Source organism: Neofelis nebulosa, chromosome 13, assembly GCF_028018385.1.
Source record: "Neofelis nebulosa isolate mNeoNeb1 chromosome 13, mNeoNeb1.pri, whole genome shotgun sequence".
Taxonomy (NCBI): Eukaryota; Metazoa; Chordata; class Mammalia; order Carnivora; family Felidae; genus Neofelis; species Neofelis nebulosa.
Genome location: NC_080794.1, coordinates 34,023,674 through 34,042,209, shown reverse-complemented (window position 1 = coordinate 34,042,209; position 18,536 = coordinate 34,023,674). Strand labels below are relative to the sequence as shown.

The 18,536-nt window shown below is 39.0% G+C and overlaps 1 long non-coding RNA gene across 1 annotated transcript; it reads left to right on the top strand.

Annotated features, from left to right (window-relative positions):
* The first annotated feature begins 713 nt into the window (after nucleotides 1-713).
* On the top strand, nucleotides 714-7,499 carry LOC131492748 (uncharacterized). Its single transcript, XR_009252271.1, has 2 exons — nucleotides 714-838; nucleotides 5,978-7,499. It is a non-coding gene; the product is annotated as an uncharacterized LOC131492748 (long non-coding RNA).
* Nucleotides 7,500-18,536: the final 11,037 nt, after the last annotated feature.

The following is an 18,536-nucleotide window of genomic DNA, read 5'->3' as shown; positions in this document are numbered from 1 at the left end:
GAAATCTGTGAACTCATATGAATACCAAGTATCACCTCTGGACAGAATAAGTAATATGTCACATGTAATGTATTGTTGTTTTTCTAATATAGGCAGACATGGTTGCTGTTGATACAATGGAAATTGAGGAGCATATAGGTACTCCATTAAATAAATATATTAAACTATAGAAAGTACTCAAATAAGGTAAGCATAGAGTGTTTGAGGAACATAGAGTAAGACCATTAGCATAACCGGAGATAACTCCTGAGCTAAAAACTGGATAATAAGTAAAATTTACCTAGAAAAGGCATTCAAGGCTGAGGACACAGTAGGATCCAAGGCATGGAGACAGGAAATAATTTGATAGAAGTGGGAATTCTAAGCAGCTGGAGCACTGCAAAATAAAGGAAGGGTATAGGTAGTAACCAGATCTTGGGGGAGTTTTTATGCTACCTTGTAGAGCTTGGCTTTTGTTTTTATTTTTTTTATTTTTATTTAAAAATATTTTTTTTTTCAACGTTTTTTGTTTATTTTTGGGACAGAGAGAGACAGAGCATGAACGGGGGAGGGGCAGAGAGAGAGGGAGACACAGAATCGGAAACAGGCTCCAGGCTCCGAGCCATCAGCCCAGAGCCTGACGCGGGGCTCGAACTCACGGACCGCGAGATCGTAACCTGGCTGAAGTCGGATGCTTAACCGACTGCGCCACCCAGGCGCCCCACAACTTTTGTTTTTAGATTGAGATCAACCTCAGATTATATACTTCTGGCTGAAGTACGGAGGGTGGATGTCGAGAGGAGAAGAGAGAAGACTAGGAGAAGGCTCAGCAGAGATGATGAGGCCTTAAACTAGAACAGTAAGGATAGATATATAAGAGGATGTCTTCAAGAAATATTTATTTTCAAATGTTTATTTATTTATTTTGAGAGAGAGAAAGGTGGAGGAGGGACTGGGAGGGAGAGAGAGAGAGAGAGAGAGAGAGAGAGAGAATCCCAAGCAGGATCTGTACTGTCAACAGAGCCTGACTTGGGGCTTGAACTCATGAAACCATGAGATCATTACCTGAGCCGAAATCAAGAGATGGATGCTTAACCGACTGAGCCACCCAGGTGCCCCTGAGAATTAATAAACTTAAAAGAAAATTAAGAGACTTATTTATGGCCTAACATATAATCTATTTTGGAGAATGTTCCATGTGCACTTGAGAAAAATGTGTTATTTACTATTAGTGGGGGATGTTGTATAGATGTCTGTTTGGTCTGTAGTGTTAGGTTTATAGTGTTATTAAAGTCTTCTGCTTCCTTCCTGATCTTCTGTCTCCTTGTTCTATTACTGAAAGTAGACTTTGAAATCTCCCAACTATTATTAAGTTGTCTATTTCTCCAATTATGCCAGTTTTTTCTTCACGTGTTTTGGGGTTCTGTTGTTAGGTGCGTATGTGTTTATAATTGTTACATCTTCCTAATGAATTGATCCTTTTATCGTTATAAAATGTCTTTGTCTCCAGTAACAACTTTTGTTTTATTATTATTATTTTTTTTTAATTTTTTTTTCAATGTTTTTTATTTATTTTTGGGACAGAGAGAGACAGAGCATGAACGGGGGAGGGGCAGAGAGAGAGGGAGACACAGAATCGGAAACAGGCTCCAGGCTCCGAGCCATCAGCCCAGAGCCTGACGCGGGGCTCGAACTCACGGACCGCGAGATCGTAACCTGGCTGAAGTCGGATGCTTAACCGACTGCGCCACCCAGGCGCCCCACAACTTTTGTTTTAAAGTCTATTTTGTCTGATATTAGTATAGTTATTTAAACTCTTTTGGTTACTCTTTGTATGGCATAATTTTTTTCCCATTCTTTTACTTTCAACCTATTTGTGTCTATGAATTTAAAGCATGTCTCTCAATGAGATACCACATCACACCTGTCAGAATGGCTAAAATTAACAACTCAGGAAATAACAGATGTTGGCAAGGACATAGTGAAAGGGGAACCCTTTTGCACTGCTAGTGGGAATGCAAAATGGTGCAGCCACTCTGGAAAACAGTATGGACGTTGACTGATGAGTGGATAAAGAATATGTGGTATATATATATATATATATATATATATATATATTTTATATACACACACAAAATATAAATATATATTTATATACACACACACACAATGGAATATTACTCAGCTATGAAAAAGAATGAAATCTTGCCATTTGCAACAACATGGATGGAACTAGAGTGTATTTTGCTAAGCAAAATAAGTCAGTCAGAGAAAGATAAATATCATATGATTTCACTCATGTGGAATTTAAGAAACAAAACAGATGAACATAGGACAATGGAGGGAAAAATAAGATAAAAAGAGAGATGGATGCAAACCATGTGAGACTCTTAAATACAGACAACAAACTGAGGGTTGCTGGAGGGGTGTTGTGTCTAAGGATGGTCTAAATGGGTGATGTGCATTAAGGAGGGCACTTGTTGGGATGAGCACTGGTGTTGTATGTAAGTGATAAATCACTAAATTCTACTCCTGAAATCATTATTACACTACATGTTAACTAACTTGGATTTAAATAAAATTTAGGGGCACCTGGGTTAAGTGTTTGACTTCGGCTCAGGTCATGATCTCACATTCCGTGGGTTCAAGCCCCGTGTTGGGCTCTGTGCTGACAGCTCAGAGCCTGGAGCCTGTGTTGATTCTGTGTCCCACCCCCCCACCCCCCTTTGCACCACCCCTGCTCATGCTCTGTCTCGCACTGTCTCTCAAAAATAAATAAATGTTAACAATTTTTTTTGAATGAATAAAATTTAAAAATTAAAAAAAAGTGTGTCTCTTATAGAAAGCATAGTTAGATTAGTTAAAAAAATTAATTCTGCTGACATCTGCCTTTTGATTAGAGAGTTTATTCTATTTACATTTGATATAGCTACTGATAAGTTATGGTATAAGTTTGTCATTTGCTATTTATTTTCTACATGTCTTATGTCTTTGTTTCTCTATTCCTCCACTACTGCTTTCTTTTGTGTTAACTACATATTTTATATCTATATATAACTTTGTATATATATGATATATATTTTATAACTCTATATATCATATATATGAATATTTTTGAAGAATATATGTATATTTCTGTAAGAATGCATTTGTAAGTGTACATAAAGAAAACAGAAGGATATACATAGAGAAGGCTAAAAGTTTTTAAGAGTTATTATTTTGTTTACTTATTCATAAGATTGTAATAAGATCCATAATATTAAAAAGCCCACTATTTCCCACCATTGCTAAAGTTAAATCCAAATAGTATGTTGTAGAGAGATAGCATTTTTCTCTAGAGACTCTGTAGATCCACTTTTCCCCATTAATTTCAAGATAGAGCAAAATTTCACAGTGCTTTACAAAAAGATTGATGTCTTTTAACTGTGAGACTATCCAGAGATTCAGAATTCAAAATACAAATATGCAGTATAGTTGGATAGTCAAATATACCTACTATATTGCAGTAGAAAGAGCCTAAACAATTTTTGGCCTATGTTCAAAGTTTTACTACTGCAAACAAAGTGCTGAATCATGTTTTTCTTAGAAAGAATCATAACATCAGTTTATAACCTATTTTCTTCAGTTCACTCTAACTCCTTGGACTTTTTAGGGGGCAAGAATGTGGGTCTTATTTTCAAGTAGTCAAAGTATTTTTAAAAATTTGGTTGAGGGGTGCCTGGGTGGCTCAGTCAGTTAAGCATCCGACTTTGGCTCAGGTCATGATCTTGGGGTTTGTGAGTTTGAGCCCCACGTCGGGCTCTGCTGACAGGTCAGAGCCTTGAGCCCATTTAGGATTCTGTGTCTCCCTCTCTCTCTGCCTCTCCCCCACTCATGCCCTCTCTCCTTCAAAAATAAACATAAATTTTTTTTAATTTGGTTGATAAATAGTATGCCATAATGATGAGAATGGTAAACTTCAACAGAAATGTGAAAAATTCCAAAACAGTGGGTGTTTGAACATAAACATAGGTGAGGAATTCAAAACCAGGTTATTATTTTAACAAAACCAGGCTAGCAAAGGCAGTGTTCCAGAGCTCTATTAAGTCTAGGAAATATGCATAATAGTAAACACAAAGTAATAGAGTGCCATGTACATACACACACACACACACACACACACATACATATATATATATATATAATCTTCACTGCTAGATGAAACTAATTCAAACATAAATTTTCTTCCAGATTTTGATTTAAAACTTATTTTACTTATAATTATTTTTTATAGTTATTTTCTTGTTACTAGCTAGTAACATAGACAGTGTTTATGTACATTTTGAATGACAGTACTCTATTCTTAAGGATTTTACATTTTCAAGGAAGTAAACTGGTATTTACTAATGAGTAACCTAGTTTTGAGGCAGCAGTCATAAGCAAAAGCTAAGTGGGTTCTTTTGTGCTAAGAGCTAGGGAATAACAGGAATCAACTTTCTGTTGTCTGTAGTCCCAGGAGACCGTAAACAAACTAAGAGTATTACAGAGGGACAAATAAGCATTAGTGTTCCCAGGCACACCCATGGGCAGGTTTAATGACTAAGCTATTTGAATGTGAGGCTTATGATTTCTCTACATTTACTTGGTAGATTAGAATTCAGGAAAGTGTCAGGGTGCCTGGGTAGCTCAGTCAGTTGAGTGTCCGACTCAGGTCATGATCCTAGGGTCGTGGGATCAGCCCCATGTTCAGTTCTGTGCTGTGAAGCCTGCTTGAGATTTTCTCTCTTTCTTTCTTCTCTCTCTCTCTCTCATTCTGCCCTTCTCTCCTGCACATGCTCTCTCTCTCAAATCAAAAAAGAATTCAGGGGGCGCCTGGGTGGCGCAGTCGGTTAAGCGTCCGACTTCAGCCAGGTCACGATCTCGCGGTCCGTGAGTTCGAGCCCCGCGTCAGGCTCTGGGCTGATGGCTCGGAGCCTGGAGCCTGTTTCCGATTCTGTGTCTCCCTCTCTCTCTGCCCCTCTCCCGCCCGTTCATGCTCTGTCTCTCTCTGTCCCAAAAATAAATAAAAAACATTAAAAAAAAAAAATTAAAAAAAAAAAAAAAAAGAATTCAGGAAAGTGTCCACACAGTTCTCAAAAACAAACCTGATGGATCTCTGGGGGAGGTAGTAGGACGGAATTGTCAAATCGGATTTTAGTTTTTTCTGTACTATCTTATTGTTTATAAGGAGATTATATTAATATACTAAATTGATGATTAAAAACTTTAAAAAAAGTTAAAAAAGAGATATGAATAATTGAGAAATAATCATATAAATGTAGATTTATGAACTTGTACCCTCTCGGGGTAATTGATTCCTCTTTAAACAGCATATTTATTTGGCATTTTTGAAGGGCATATAAAGCCACTCTAGGGGTCCAAATGGAATGTGATTAAAACTAGAGAAGAATATGGGGCGCCTGGGTGGCGCAGTCGGTTAAGCGTCCGACTTCAGCCAGGTCACGATCTCGCGGTCTGTGAGTTCGAGCCCCGCGTCAGGCTCTGGGCTGATGGCTCGGAGCCTGGAGCCTGTTTCCAATTCTGTGTGTCTCCCTCTCTCTCTGCCCCTTCCCCGTTCATGCTCTGTCTCTCTCTGTCCCAAAAAAAATAAATAAAAAAAAAAAAAAACGTTGAAAAAACTAGAGAAGAATAAATAATTAAATTAAATAATTTGGGTCATTTGAAAAACACCCTGCCTGGTATCTGCACCTCAGGACCACCTTAGGCTAACCAGGATGCCAGAATTTGTGCAAGCCTACTTACTGGGTGAAGAAAGGCAAGCTGCTTAAACTTTACCTGCCTCAAATTTTCTCAGCAATTCAGTGGGAGGTTATGCTGCTTTTTCCTTGCAGAAATGAAATCACAATTTATTTTAAGGGGAGAGAGAGAAAAAAAAACAGAGACATATTCAGTACTAAAGATTAGAAGAGCCTTGAGATTGAGAAGTATAGCTCACTCACTGATGTCTCTCCTCTCCCAGGGTACCTGGCATTGGAGCTTGACACACAGTCACTGTTGAACTGAAGTTTGGATTTCCAAATCTACAAAGATGAAGATCAAATTGTAGACAACGGCTCCAGCAGATCTTTAAAGCCTCACCTCTGCTCTCTCCTATCCTCTTCGCTCCTCTATTTCTATATCCAATTTGCTTGCCCTGTCATCAATCCATGCACTCTGCCTAAGATACCTATTCCCACTTTTGGAACAGCCAGACACTTTTTTGTGTATGTTTTTGGACCAACTTAAATGCCACCTCATCTCTGAAGCTCCCTCTGACTGTCTCCTGGGCAGTTATTGCCCTAGCATCATGTTCCTAAGCATCTTATGTAATTTCTTTCATATTACAATTTTTATGTTGGGTTCCCCACTGGTTGAGAATTCTTTAAAAGAGAGCTAGTGACTTATTTATCTTTTTATCCCCAAAGTCTGGCATGTGCCTGGCATTTAGGAAATACAAAGTAATGTTTAAAAAATAAATTGTTAATGTGAATTTTACCTTAAGCATAATCTGTCACCATAGGGCACAACAGGGCTATCAATTGATTACATTAAATTAAAAAAAAAAAAAAAACTCTTCCTTTCTCTACTTTTTGACCAAGAATAAAAGTTAAAATCAAATTATATAACATTTTAGATAAATATTTTTATGATTTAAGGCATTAGAAACATCATGCATTTTCTATATGATTCTTCAAGTATAGCATCAGCATCACTTGGAAACCTGTTAGAAATGTAAATTCTTGTGCCTCATCTCAGACTTATGAAATCAGAAATTCTGGGCATGAAGTTCAGTAATCTGTATTTTAACAAATCCCCCAAAGATGATTCTGATGCACTTTTTTTTTTAATTTTTAAGAGTTTATTTATATATGAGAGAGAAAGAGACGAGAGAGACAGAGAGAGACAGAGAGAGAGAGAGAGAGAGAGAGAGAAAGCGAGCTTGAGCTGGCAAGAAACAGAGAGAGAAAGAGGGAGAGAATCCCAAGCAGACTCCATGCTGTCAGTGCAGAGCCCAACTCAGGGCTTGATATCACAAACTGTGAGATCATGACCTGAGCTGAAATCAAGAGTTGGACGCTTACGTGACTGAGCTGCCCAGATGCCCTGACCAAGTGTTAGTTTCTTAAGCATTTTTATTTGTTCTAGAACAATGTTTCTCAGATTTTAGAATGCAGCAGAATTGAGGCTTCTGGGTGGCTCAGTTGGTTAAACGTCTGATTCTTGGTTTTAGCTCAGGCCATGATCCCAGGGTCATGGGATTGAGCTCTGCATCAGGCTGAGCATGGAGCCTAGTTAGGATTCTCTCTCATATCTCTCTCTCTCTCTCTCTCTCTCTCTCTCTCTCTCTTTCCCTCTCCTTTCTCTCTCTCCCTCTGCCCTTCTTCCCTGCTTGTAATCTCATTCTCTCTTAAAAAACAAAACAAAACAAACAAAAAAACCCTTACACTTGGTCGACAACTATTTTTATGTAATCAGAAATAAATCTTGCGTGCTTAAGACAATACAGTTTTCTAGTATTTCTTTTAATTTTGTTTGGAATTTCACACATTTTTCATAAATGATAAAATGATACATTTGCTTTCAAATTCTAGTGTTTCATAGAAATTAAGAAAATAATCCCATTTACAATTGCACCAAAAATAATAAAATATCTAGGAATAAACTTAACCAAGGAGGTGAAAAACCTGTACTCTGAGGACTATAAAACATTGATGAGAGAAATTGAAAATGACACAAGCAAATGGAAAGATATTCCATGCTCACGGATTGGAAGAACAAATATTAAAATGTTCATACTACCCAAAGCAATCTACAGATGTAATGCAATCCCTATCAAAATACCAACAGCATTTTTTGACTGAACTGGAACAAATGATCCTAAAATTTGTATGGCACCACAAAAGATCCTGATTAACCAAAGCGATCTGAAAAATAACAAAATTGGAGGTGACACAATCCCAGATTACTACAAAGCTGTAGTAATCAAAATGTATAACTGGTGCAAAAATAGACTTATAGATCAATGAAACAGAATAGAGCCTAGAAATAAACCCATGATTATATGATAATTAATCTTCAACAAAGGAAGCAAGAATTTGCAATGGGAAAAAGACAGTCTCTTCAACAAATGGTGCTGGGATAACTGGACAGCTACATACAAAAGAATGAAACTGGATCACTCTCTTACATAATACACAAAAGTAAACTCAAATGGATTAAGGACCTAACTGTGAGATCTGAAACCACAAAAACCCTAGAAGAGAGCACAGGCAGTAATTTCACTGACATTGGTCATAACAATGTTTTTCTATGTATGTCTCCTGAAGCAAGGGAAACAAAAGCAAAAATAAATGATTGGGACTATATAAAAATAAAAAGCTTCTGGACAGTGGAAAAGAACAATCAACAAAACTAAAAGACAACATACTGAATGGGAGAAGATATTTGCAAATGACATATCTAATAGAGGGTTAGTATGCAAAATACATAAAGAACATATATAACTCAACATCAAAAAACCCCCACAAATAACATAAAAAATGGGCAGAAGACATGAACAAACATTTCTCCAAGAAAGACACAGATGGCCAACACACATGAAAATATGCTCTACATCACTTATCATCAGAGAGATACAAATCAAACCCCAATGAGATATCACCTCACACATGTCAGAATGGCTAAAATAAAAAACAAACAAAAAACAAACAAGAAGTGTTGGTGATGATGTGGAGAAAGAGGAATCCTGGGGCACTGGTGGTAGGAATGTAAACTGGTATAGCCACTGTGAAGGATGGTTCCTCAAAATTTTTAAAATAGAATGACCATATATCCCAGTAATAACACAGCTGGATATTTACTCGAAGAACAAGAAAACACTAATTTGAAAGGATATGTGCACCCCAATATTTATTGAAGCATTATTTACAATAGCCAAATTATGGAAGCAGTCCAAGTGTGCATCAATAGATGAATGGATAAAGAAGATGTGGTATATATAGACAATGGAATATTATTCAGCCATAAAAAGAATGAAATTTTTCCATTTGCAACAACATGGATGGATCTAGGGGGCATAATGCTAAGTGAGATAAATCAATCTGAGAACGATAAATACCATATGATTTCACTCACATGTAGATTTTAAGAAACAAACAAATGAACAAAGGAAAATAAGAGACAAACTGAAAAACAGACTCTTAACTATAGAGAACAAACTGATGGCTACCAGAGGAAAGGTGGCGGGGGGGGGGGGCGGAATGGGTGAAATAGGTGAAGGGGATTAGGAGTACACTCATCGTGATGAGCACTGAATGTATAGAATTGGTGAATCACTATAGTGTACACCTGCAACTAATATAACACTGTGTATACTGGAATTAAATTCTAATGTTTCTTATACCAAGTTCCTTTGTGTTTTTGAGTGTCTGTAAATTGTAAGAGAATTTTAAAGTTCTGATTTTTTTAAGTTTATTTACTTTGAGAGAGAAGAGAGAGCGAGAGGGGAAAGGGCAGAGAGAGAAAGAGAGAAGGGAAGGACAGAGAGGGGAGGAAGAGGCAGGGAGGGGGGGGGAGAGAGAGAGAGAGGAGAGAGAGAGAGGGGAATCCCAAGCAGATTCCACACTCTCAATGTGGAGCCTGATGTAGGGCTTGAACCCACAAACTGTGAGATCATGACCTGAGTGGAAATCAAGAGTCAGATGCTTAACTGACTGAGCCACTCAGGTGCTCCAAAGTTCTGAGTTTTCATTTCAGTGATCTGAAAAATTATTTTGCACTTAAGACAAAATTTCTCATTTTCAGTGTTAGTTTACAATTTCATGGAACTAAGATTTTAGTTCCTTAAGTGAGAGTTTCTCAAATTCTGGTCCTTGCATATATTCTAAAGCATAGTGGTTAAGAACATGGACTCTAGGATTCGACTGTTAATTAGGTTCAACCTTAGGTATTACCTAAATGTAGGACTTGGGCAAGTTACTTAAATTTTCTGAGCCTCCATTTACTTATTTGTAAAATAAAGATGGAGATTATAATAGCATTTATCTCATGGGGGTGCTCTGAGGAGTAAATGTTCTCAGAACCATGTCTAGCACATAAAAAATACTCAATAAGTATTATCTATTATTATTCTTAGAAATCTGTAAAGCAGTTAGGATTCTGTTTAAGTGGTGGTCTCTTAATTTCCACTCAGGTCATGATCTCAGGGTTAGTGAGTTCAAGGTCAGCATCGAGCTCCACACAAAGAGTGAAGAGCCTGCTTGGGATTCTCCCTTTCCCTCTTCTCTCTACCCTTCTCTCACGCATGCATGCTCGCATGCTCTCTCAAAATAAACAACAACAAAAAGAAATGTTTTCATTTGAGAAGCAATGCAGTATATCTAGAAACTTCAAAGTACTGAGTTACAAAATTTTATCCTTCTAAACTAGATTAAGAAAACTTCAAAAAAGTAAACAAACACTGTACTTACATTACTTATTATTATTATTTTAAAAGTTTATTTATTTTGAGAGAGAGACAGAGAAAGAGAGAGAGTGCATGAGTGGGGTAGGGGTAGAGAGAGAGAGGGGGAGAGAGAGAATCCCAAGCAGGCCGTGAGCTGTCAGCAGAAGCCTGATGTGTGGCTCGATCTCAAGAACCAGGAGATCATGACCTGAGCCAAGATCAAGAGTAGGACGCTTAACTGACTGAGTCACCCAGGTGCCCCTAAACAAACACAGTTTTTACTTATTTATTTTTAAATGTTTATTTTTGAGAGAGAGAGAGAGAGAGAGAGAGAGAGAGAGAGAGAGAGAATAAGCTGGGGAGGGCAGGGAGAGAGGGAAACAGAGGATCTGAAGTGGGCTCTGCACTGAGATTGGAGAGCCCGGTGTGGGGCTTGAACTCAGGAACTGTGAGATCATGACCTGGGCTGAAGTTAGACACTTAATGGACTGAGCCACCCAGGCACCCCACGACCCCTGTATTTTTAAAACTTGCACATGTATTTCATGATCACTATGGAAAAATTAAGCAGTCTTTTCAATATATATTTTCTCATCCAATTGAACATGTAGCTGATGGTTAGGACCAATGAGGCTGAAGTTCAATGAGGTTAAAAATGTGCTCCTTTTGGCACACCTATGATAGTATTAATTCTGTTAAAGTTGTGAAAACTGCTCTAGTATCAGAACTTTAATTTGTTCTCTATTCAAATTTTCTAAAATAAGAAAGGCAATCTATAATAAAATTTCCATGTAATTGCATGAACCAACTGCAGCGTACTGACAATAACAGTGATGCTCCTGAAACAGAAACGTTGGCTGGCATGTTATGGAACCAGGTTGGAATGCTGGCGGAAAGACCAAGTGGCACTCGGAGATCTTGGAAGGCAGGAGGTTTATTTTACACTGGTGGGCTCAGAGGAGATCATTCTCCAGAGGTCTGAGACCCAAGCACAAGCAGGGGGACAATTCACCATCTGTTACTTCCTCATTCCACATTAGTAGTAATTTGGCACACACGGCAAGCAGGGCAGGAAGAAGAACCCGGAAGAGGAGTCTCTAAGTTAGAAACTAGAGCTTATGTCAGTCCCATAGGCCATGTTATGGTGCATAACTTTACTTATTTTCCCAACATTTCCCCCTTTGATGCCTCTTTTAAAAATATTTTTTTAATACGCATCACCCTTTAGCTCTAGGGGTTGGTACCCTTGGAGGGCTAAGATGCGTGTTGCAGTTTGGCAAGCAATGGTGTTTTCAGTGAAGCATACCAGGGTTTTAAGATACAGAGGCCGATGGTCACAAGTAAAATTATGGAAAGGAGGGGTCCTGCCAGGGCAGGAAGCCAGGATTTCCAGTTTGTGGGGCAGCCTCTAATAGTCCAATAGTAAGGAGCAAGAGTTGGCAGAGTTGCATCCAAGCACCTGGACTTAGTCCACACGCTGATTCCTCAAGCTTCTGCTGTGTGCAGGCCAGCCAGCTTCCGGGGTGTGTCTGGAGCAGGGCTGAAGATCTCAGGGGCTGGCATCTTTTTGAGGGTCAGTTTAAGCGGGTCGACCAGGTCTGAGTTACTTTCCCAGGTTGAGGGCTCTTTAGAGTTGGCCTTCTTAATTCTGGAGTGATGGACCCATGGGGTCTTATTATTATCCCCACAGAATAACCAGCACAGAAGATTGTCTATACATGAAATACTGTGACAATTTTTCTGAAGTTTACCTCAAGGTGTCTAGTTTAGGCAAACAAACATTTAAAGACAATCAGAACTGGAATTTAACACTCATAACAGTGTGTTGTTAAAACATAGTTTTTCTCTCTAAAAACCCCCATTTCCAGAGATAGCCAAATCGAGACCAATGCATTTATAGAACAAATCCAGTCTTAACAAATCTGGCCTAATTATTTACATAAGCTCAGCAAAAACAGTGACAAAGTTTGCTTTGTTGGAACCTTTTGTAAGGAATCTCCAGATTGAACTTTTAGTAGCCTCTCCAGGCCAGAAGCCAAGCCAAATACTTGCCATCAGACAGGCCTGCAACACCTGTAGAATTGGGCAAATTCCTCTTCATGAGGTCCCCAAGATATCCTGAGGTTCCTGCACCTGCCAGGAAGTGACCTTCTTTACTCACCTAGTGAGACTGCTGGGAACTCTGCAAGCAAGGTATCAGGCCAACATTTCTAAGGGGATTTATGACTCTGTATTTCATAAAGCCACCCTTAGTTCCTTAAAGCTGTCTGGTCATATCTGAGTCTATGCATATAATTCCCAAATATGACATTCCAGTCAAAACCTTGGTAAAATAACCAGTATTTCCAATGGTGATCTGTAACAAGATGAACAGATTCTTATTGAACTTATGCAAACAACTGTAATTGCTATGAAAGGAAGAATACTGAGAGGTTTTGAATTTCAGAGAGTTTAGGTAGAGAGAAAAGATAAACGCTTCAGTTTACAAATGAATTTCTGTGTATTCTTAATCTGGAAGAGCAAACATTAGAGAACCAGCAATATTTCCAACAAGAGTCTCAAAACTATAATCTTCCTCAGTTCGTTTAGTCCTATGTTTCTAATTCTTGTTCAGTTTGAATGCAGCTTTTTAGTTCTAGAAATTCTTTCATCAAAGACCTCATAAAAATGAAATCTAAAGCTTTGGTTTTCCCAGCAGAGAAAAAAAAACCCTTTGTTTACACTGTCTTATCAAGAGCAGATCAACAGTCCAAGAAAACTTTGTCTTTTGAACACAGAGAAAGGCAGGATTTCAACCTTATACCAGTGTACTTTTCAAATTCCATTTATCTCAACCTTAGTCCATCCTGAGCACACACAAAATTCCTTTCCAAAGATTTCCCTTCACGAACCTTCTACAACTTTCCTTTGCCTTCAAACTTTGTACCAAAGCCATTTCTCTCCAAACAACCAGTCTCATTTAGGACAAAATTATTTTCTTTTACTCTCAATAAAAAATGTATTTCCATTCCTTATATCTTTCTTACATACCTCCTACTTTCCTACATACAGGGTTGCTTTCCTTGTTTACACCAGAATTTTTTTAGATGGTAAGTTCATGAACCAATTAAGCACAAAGCATGTTTTCCATTAGGTCCAAACAGCCTTCGTTTCTCTGCAATAAGAAGTTAAAAACACAAACCTATGTTGAGTAATCAAAGCTTTAGCACTCCATCCTATTTGAAAAGTTTCAGGTTACCAAAGACCTTAAAAGCTATCTTAACAATTACCCATGAAAACTTTGAGACAGACAAAATTAACTATCATTTTAAGTCATCTTTTTGCTAACAAATTGCAGCAGAGATAACATGAGCTTATTTGACCTTTGCTGATAACTTTAAACACAGGTCCAACAAACTTAAATTAGTCCAAAATTTTTTTTTTGCATTTTTTAAATTATGTTTTTTTAATTTTATTTTTTATTTTTAAAAATTTACATTCAAATTAGTTAGCATATAGTGCAACAATGATTTCAGGAGTAGATTCCTTAGTGCCCTGTACCCATTTAGCCCATCCCCCCCTCCCACAACCCCTCCAGTAACCCTCAGTTTGTTCTCCATATTTATCAGTCTCTTCTGTTTTGTCCCCCTCCCTGTTTTTATATTGTTTTTGTTTCCCTTCCCTCATGTTCATCTGTTTTGTATCTTAAAGTCCTCATATGAGTGAAGTCATATGATTTTTGTCTTTCTCTAATTTCACTTAGCATAATACCCTCCAGTTCCATCCATGTAGTTGCAAATGGCAAGATTTCATTCTTTTTGATTGTCAAGTAATACTCCATTATATATTATATATATATATATATATATATATATATATTATATATATATATATATATATATATATATACACCACATCTTTATCCATTCATCCATCGATGGACATTTGGGCTCTTTCCATACTCTGGATATTGTTGATAGTGCTTCTATAAACATGGGGGTGCATGTGTCCCTTCGAAACAGCACACCTGTATCCCATGGATAAATGGTGAGTAGTGCAATTGCTGTGTCATAGGGTAGTTCTATTTTTAGTTTTTTGAGGAACCTTCATACTGTTTTCCAGAGTGGCACCAGCTTGCATTCCCACCAACAATGCAAAAGAGATCCTCTTTCTCCACATCCTTACCAACATCTGTTGTTGCCTGAGTTGTTAATGTTAGCCATTCTGACAGGTGTAAGGTGGTATCTCATTGTGGTTTTGATTTGTATTTCCCTGAGGATGAATGATGTTGAGCATTTTTTCATGTGTCGGTTGGCCATCTGGATGTCTTCTTTGGAGAAGTGTCTATTCATGTCTTTTGCCCATTTCTTCACTGGATTATTTGTTTTTTGGGGGTTGAGTTTGAGAAGTTCTTTATAGATTTTGGATACTTACCCTTTATCTGATAGGTCATTTGCAAATATCTTCTGGTTGCCTTTTAGTTTTGCTGATTATTTATCCTTCACTCTGCAGAAGATTTTTATTTTTATGAGGTCCTAAGAGGTCATTTTTGCTTTTGTTTCCCTTGCCTCCAGAGACATGTTGAGTAAGAAGTTGCTGCGGCCAAGATGAAAGAGGTTTTTGCCTGCTTTCTCCTTGAGGATTTTGATGGCTTCCTGTCTTACATTGAGGTCTTTCATCCATTTTGAGTTTATTTTTGTGTATGGTGTAAGAAAGTGGTCCAGGTTCATTCTTCTGCATGCCGCTGTCCAGTTTTCCCAGCACCACTTGAAGAGACTGTCTTTATTCCATTGGATATTCTTTCCTGCTTTGTCAAAGATTAGTTGGCCAAATTTTTTTTTACATTTATTTACTTTTGATAGACAGAGAAAGACAGAGCACAAGTGGGGAAGGGGCAGAGAGAGAAGGAGACAAAGAATCCGAAGCAGGCTCCAGGCTCCAAGCTGTCAGCACAGAGCCCGACGCGGGGCTCAAACTCACAGACCACGAGATCATGCCCTGAGCTGAAGTCGGATGCTCAACTGACTGAGCCACCCAGGTGCCCCAAACTTAAATTAGTTTAAACACCGAATATGTTTTGCCTGCGTCCACTTAAAAGCCAATCAATTTTTCCCCATCGTCAATTTTCACCTGGGGCACCAGTGGAGGCATCTGAAGTGGGTGGTCCAAGGGGGTGCACTTTGCTCCTTGACCTCGAGGGTGGGAGGAGGAACCATTGGTGCCTGAGGCACTGAGGATGGTATAGGACCACACCCAAGTTGGTGCAGAAACCTGAGGGGGAGGGGAAGGCGAAGCAGCAACTGCTTGGGAATATTCCTTAAAGTCCTTGTCCCGAGGAAGACTAACCACAGTTGGCTCCAATTATAGCTGTTAACCCAGAAAATGAATGAGGGAGAAGCCCTCACATCTATTAGGCAGAGGAACATAGAGAGTAAGTGTCCCCTTCGGTCTGATTCTATCTCGGCCCAGACCAATAAGGTCCCCTTCTTGAGGTTCCTCCTGATATCGGCTGGGCTTTGGGGGCCCCTTCCGATTCAGGCACTCATTCTTCCAGTATCCCTTTTCCTTGCGGTAAGTCTTTTGCTAAGGGGGCTCTGGGCTTCCCCCCTTTTGGCGGCTGGACCTTCCCTGGCCTGATGCTGCCATGGACTGTATGCCGTTCACCACTGAATCGCAGACGGGCCCACACAAACCCTGTGGGCTTTTGGGAACCTTAACGGTGCCCACCTGTGAAGCCACAGAATCGAACTTGGCAGGCGAGCCAGACCGAGTCGCATGTTCACACTCACATACACAAGAGGTTATTACATTCCCTCCCACAGAATTCCTACCTATGATGTCTTTGGGGAGTGATCAGGTCCCCCTTGCACCTCTAAGGGTGGGCTGGACTGAATTGGGGCCCTGTACCAGAATTCCTACCTGTGAGACCACTGAAGTCTCCGGGGAGTGATCAGGTCCCCCTTCCACTCTTGTGAGTGGGCCTGACTACACTGGGGCCTGGCCTTACCAGTTCCGACGTCAGGTCCAGGTCCTCACCTGCCAAGTCTCCTCGTGTCGGGCGGGAATGGCGGAGCGGGGCCAGCCTAAGGCAACCGAGCGAGAGACTGCCGAAATTCAGGCAGGACTTGCCTTCTCCGTTGTGATTCCTCATTCCGTCACTGCCTTGTCATTTTCCCAAACCGGTGGTAACAATGGGCCAGCCCGGTTGGGTTTCCTGGTCAGGGAACCAAATATGTTACGGAACCAGGTTGGAACGCTGGAGGAAAAACCAAGCAGCACTTGGAGATCTTGGAAGGCAGGAGGTTTATTTTACACCGGTGGGCTCAAAGGAGATCATTCTCTAGAAGTCTGAGCCTCAAGCACAAGCATGGGGGCGGGGGGGGGTGGTGGTGGGAATTTATAGTCTGTTATTTCTGCGTTCCGCATTAGTAGTAATTTGGCGCACACAGCAAGCAGGGCAAGAAGAAGAACCTGGAAAAGGAGTCTCTAAGCTAGAAACTAGAGCTTATGTCAGTCCCATCTTATGGTGCATAACTTTACTTATTTTCCTAACAGGCAAACTTTACTTGTTTTCCTAACAGGTTCTGTGTTGAGAACCCCTAAGTATTTGTCAGCAATGTATGAAATTCCAGTTTTGATGTATGCTTAGCATACTATTTACTTACATAATTCATTCAATAAATATTTATTGTGTGCCAGGCACTGCTCCAGGAATTGAGATCATAGGAGTGATGAAAAACAAGAAAAGGTTCTCTCTGCTCTGTACAGTCTGGTTAGAATAATCCAGAACACAAATAAAAACCCAAGATACATTTTGTCACATTGTCAATGGTGGAATGCTCTCATTTGCTGTCTAAATTGGTACTCTCTTTCTGAAGGTAAATTTAACTGTATGTGTAAGTTAAGATGTCTTATATATTTTGACCCAGGGATTTCGCTTTTAGGAATCTCTTGTAATCAAAGAATCAGAAACGCAGATGATGCTCAACAAGTTTGATCACTACATTATCTATACAATTGAAAAATTAGAAATCAATATTCACCAAAGGGGAAATGGTTAAATAATTTATATACCTTATACATATAAGCCTATTTATTGTGTCTATTAAAATGATGTTTTTGAGCATTTTTTGAAGCATTTAGTGCCCTCAAAAATACTCAAGCTATTCTGTTAAGAAAGTAAAAACTCTGATTAAAAACTGTATATCTAAAATATTAATAATGTTATTGCTTATAGGTCAAAAGGTACAGACTGAAGAGACTGAATAGGGTCAAAACATATAAACTTGCAGTTATGAAATAAATGTTATGGGGATGTAATGTACAGCATGGTGACTATAGTTAGTGCATATTTGACAATTGCTGAGAGCAGATCTTAAAAGTTCTCAACATGAGAAAAAAATTTTATAAGTATGAATGGTTAACAGACATTAACTAGACTTACTGTGGTGATCTTTTTGCAATATATACAAATACCAAATCATTGTGTTGTGCACTTGAAATTACTATCATGTTATGTGCATTATACCTCAATTTAAAAAATTTGGTATTTGGCAAGAAAGTTAAGCAAAATACTGGTATAATTAAAAAAAGAAAAAAGAAAGAAAGAAAGAAAGAAAGAAACAAACAAACAAACAAACCCATAGGCTTGGGAACTGCCCAGGTACTGCAGCCAGCTGTGGGTAGCCAGCAGTGCTTCCCATGTTGTTTATCTTAATTCTCTTGAGAACAAGAAATGAATGTTAGGATATTTTTTTTAATGTTTATTTTTGAGAGAGAGAGAGAGAGAGAGAGAGAGAGAGCAAACAAGTGTAGGTGCATGAGCGGGGGAGGGGCACAGAGAGACGGGGACAGAGTATCTGAAGTGGGTTCTGTCCTGACAGCAGTGAGCCAGATGAGGGGCTCCAACTCACGAACTGTGAGATCATGACCTGAACTGAAGTTAGATGCTTAATGAACTGAGCCACCCAGGCGCCCCTCTTTTTATTTTAAATGTTTATTTATTGAGAGAGAGAGTGAGAGGGCAAGAGGGCACAAGTAGGGAGGGGAGAGAGAGAGAGGGAGAGAGAGAGAGAATCACAAGCAGGCTCCACACTCAGCACAGAACCCAATGTAG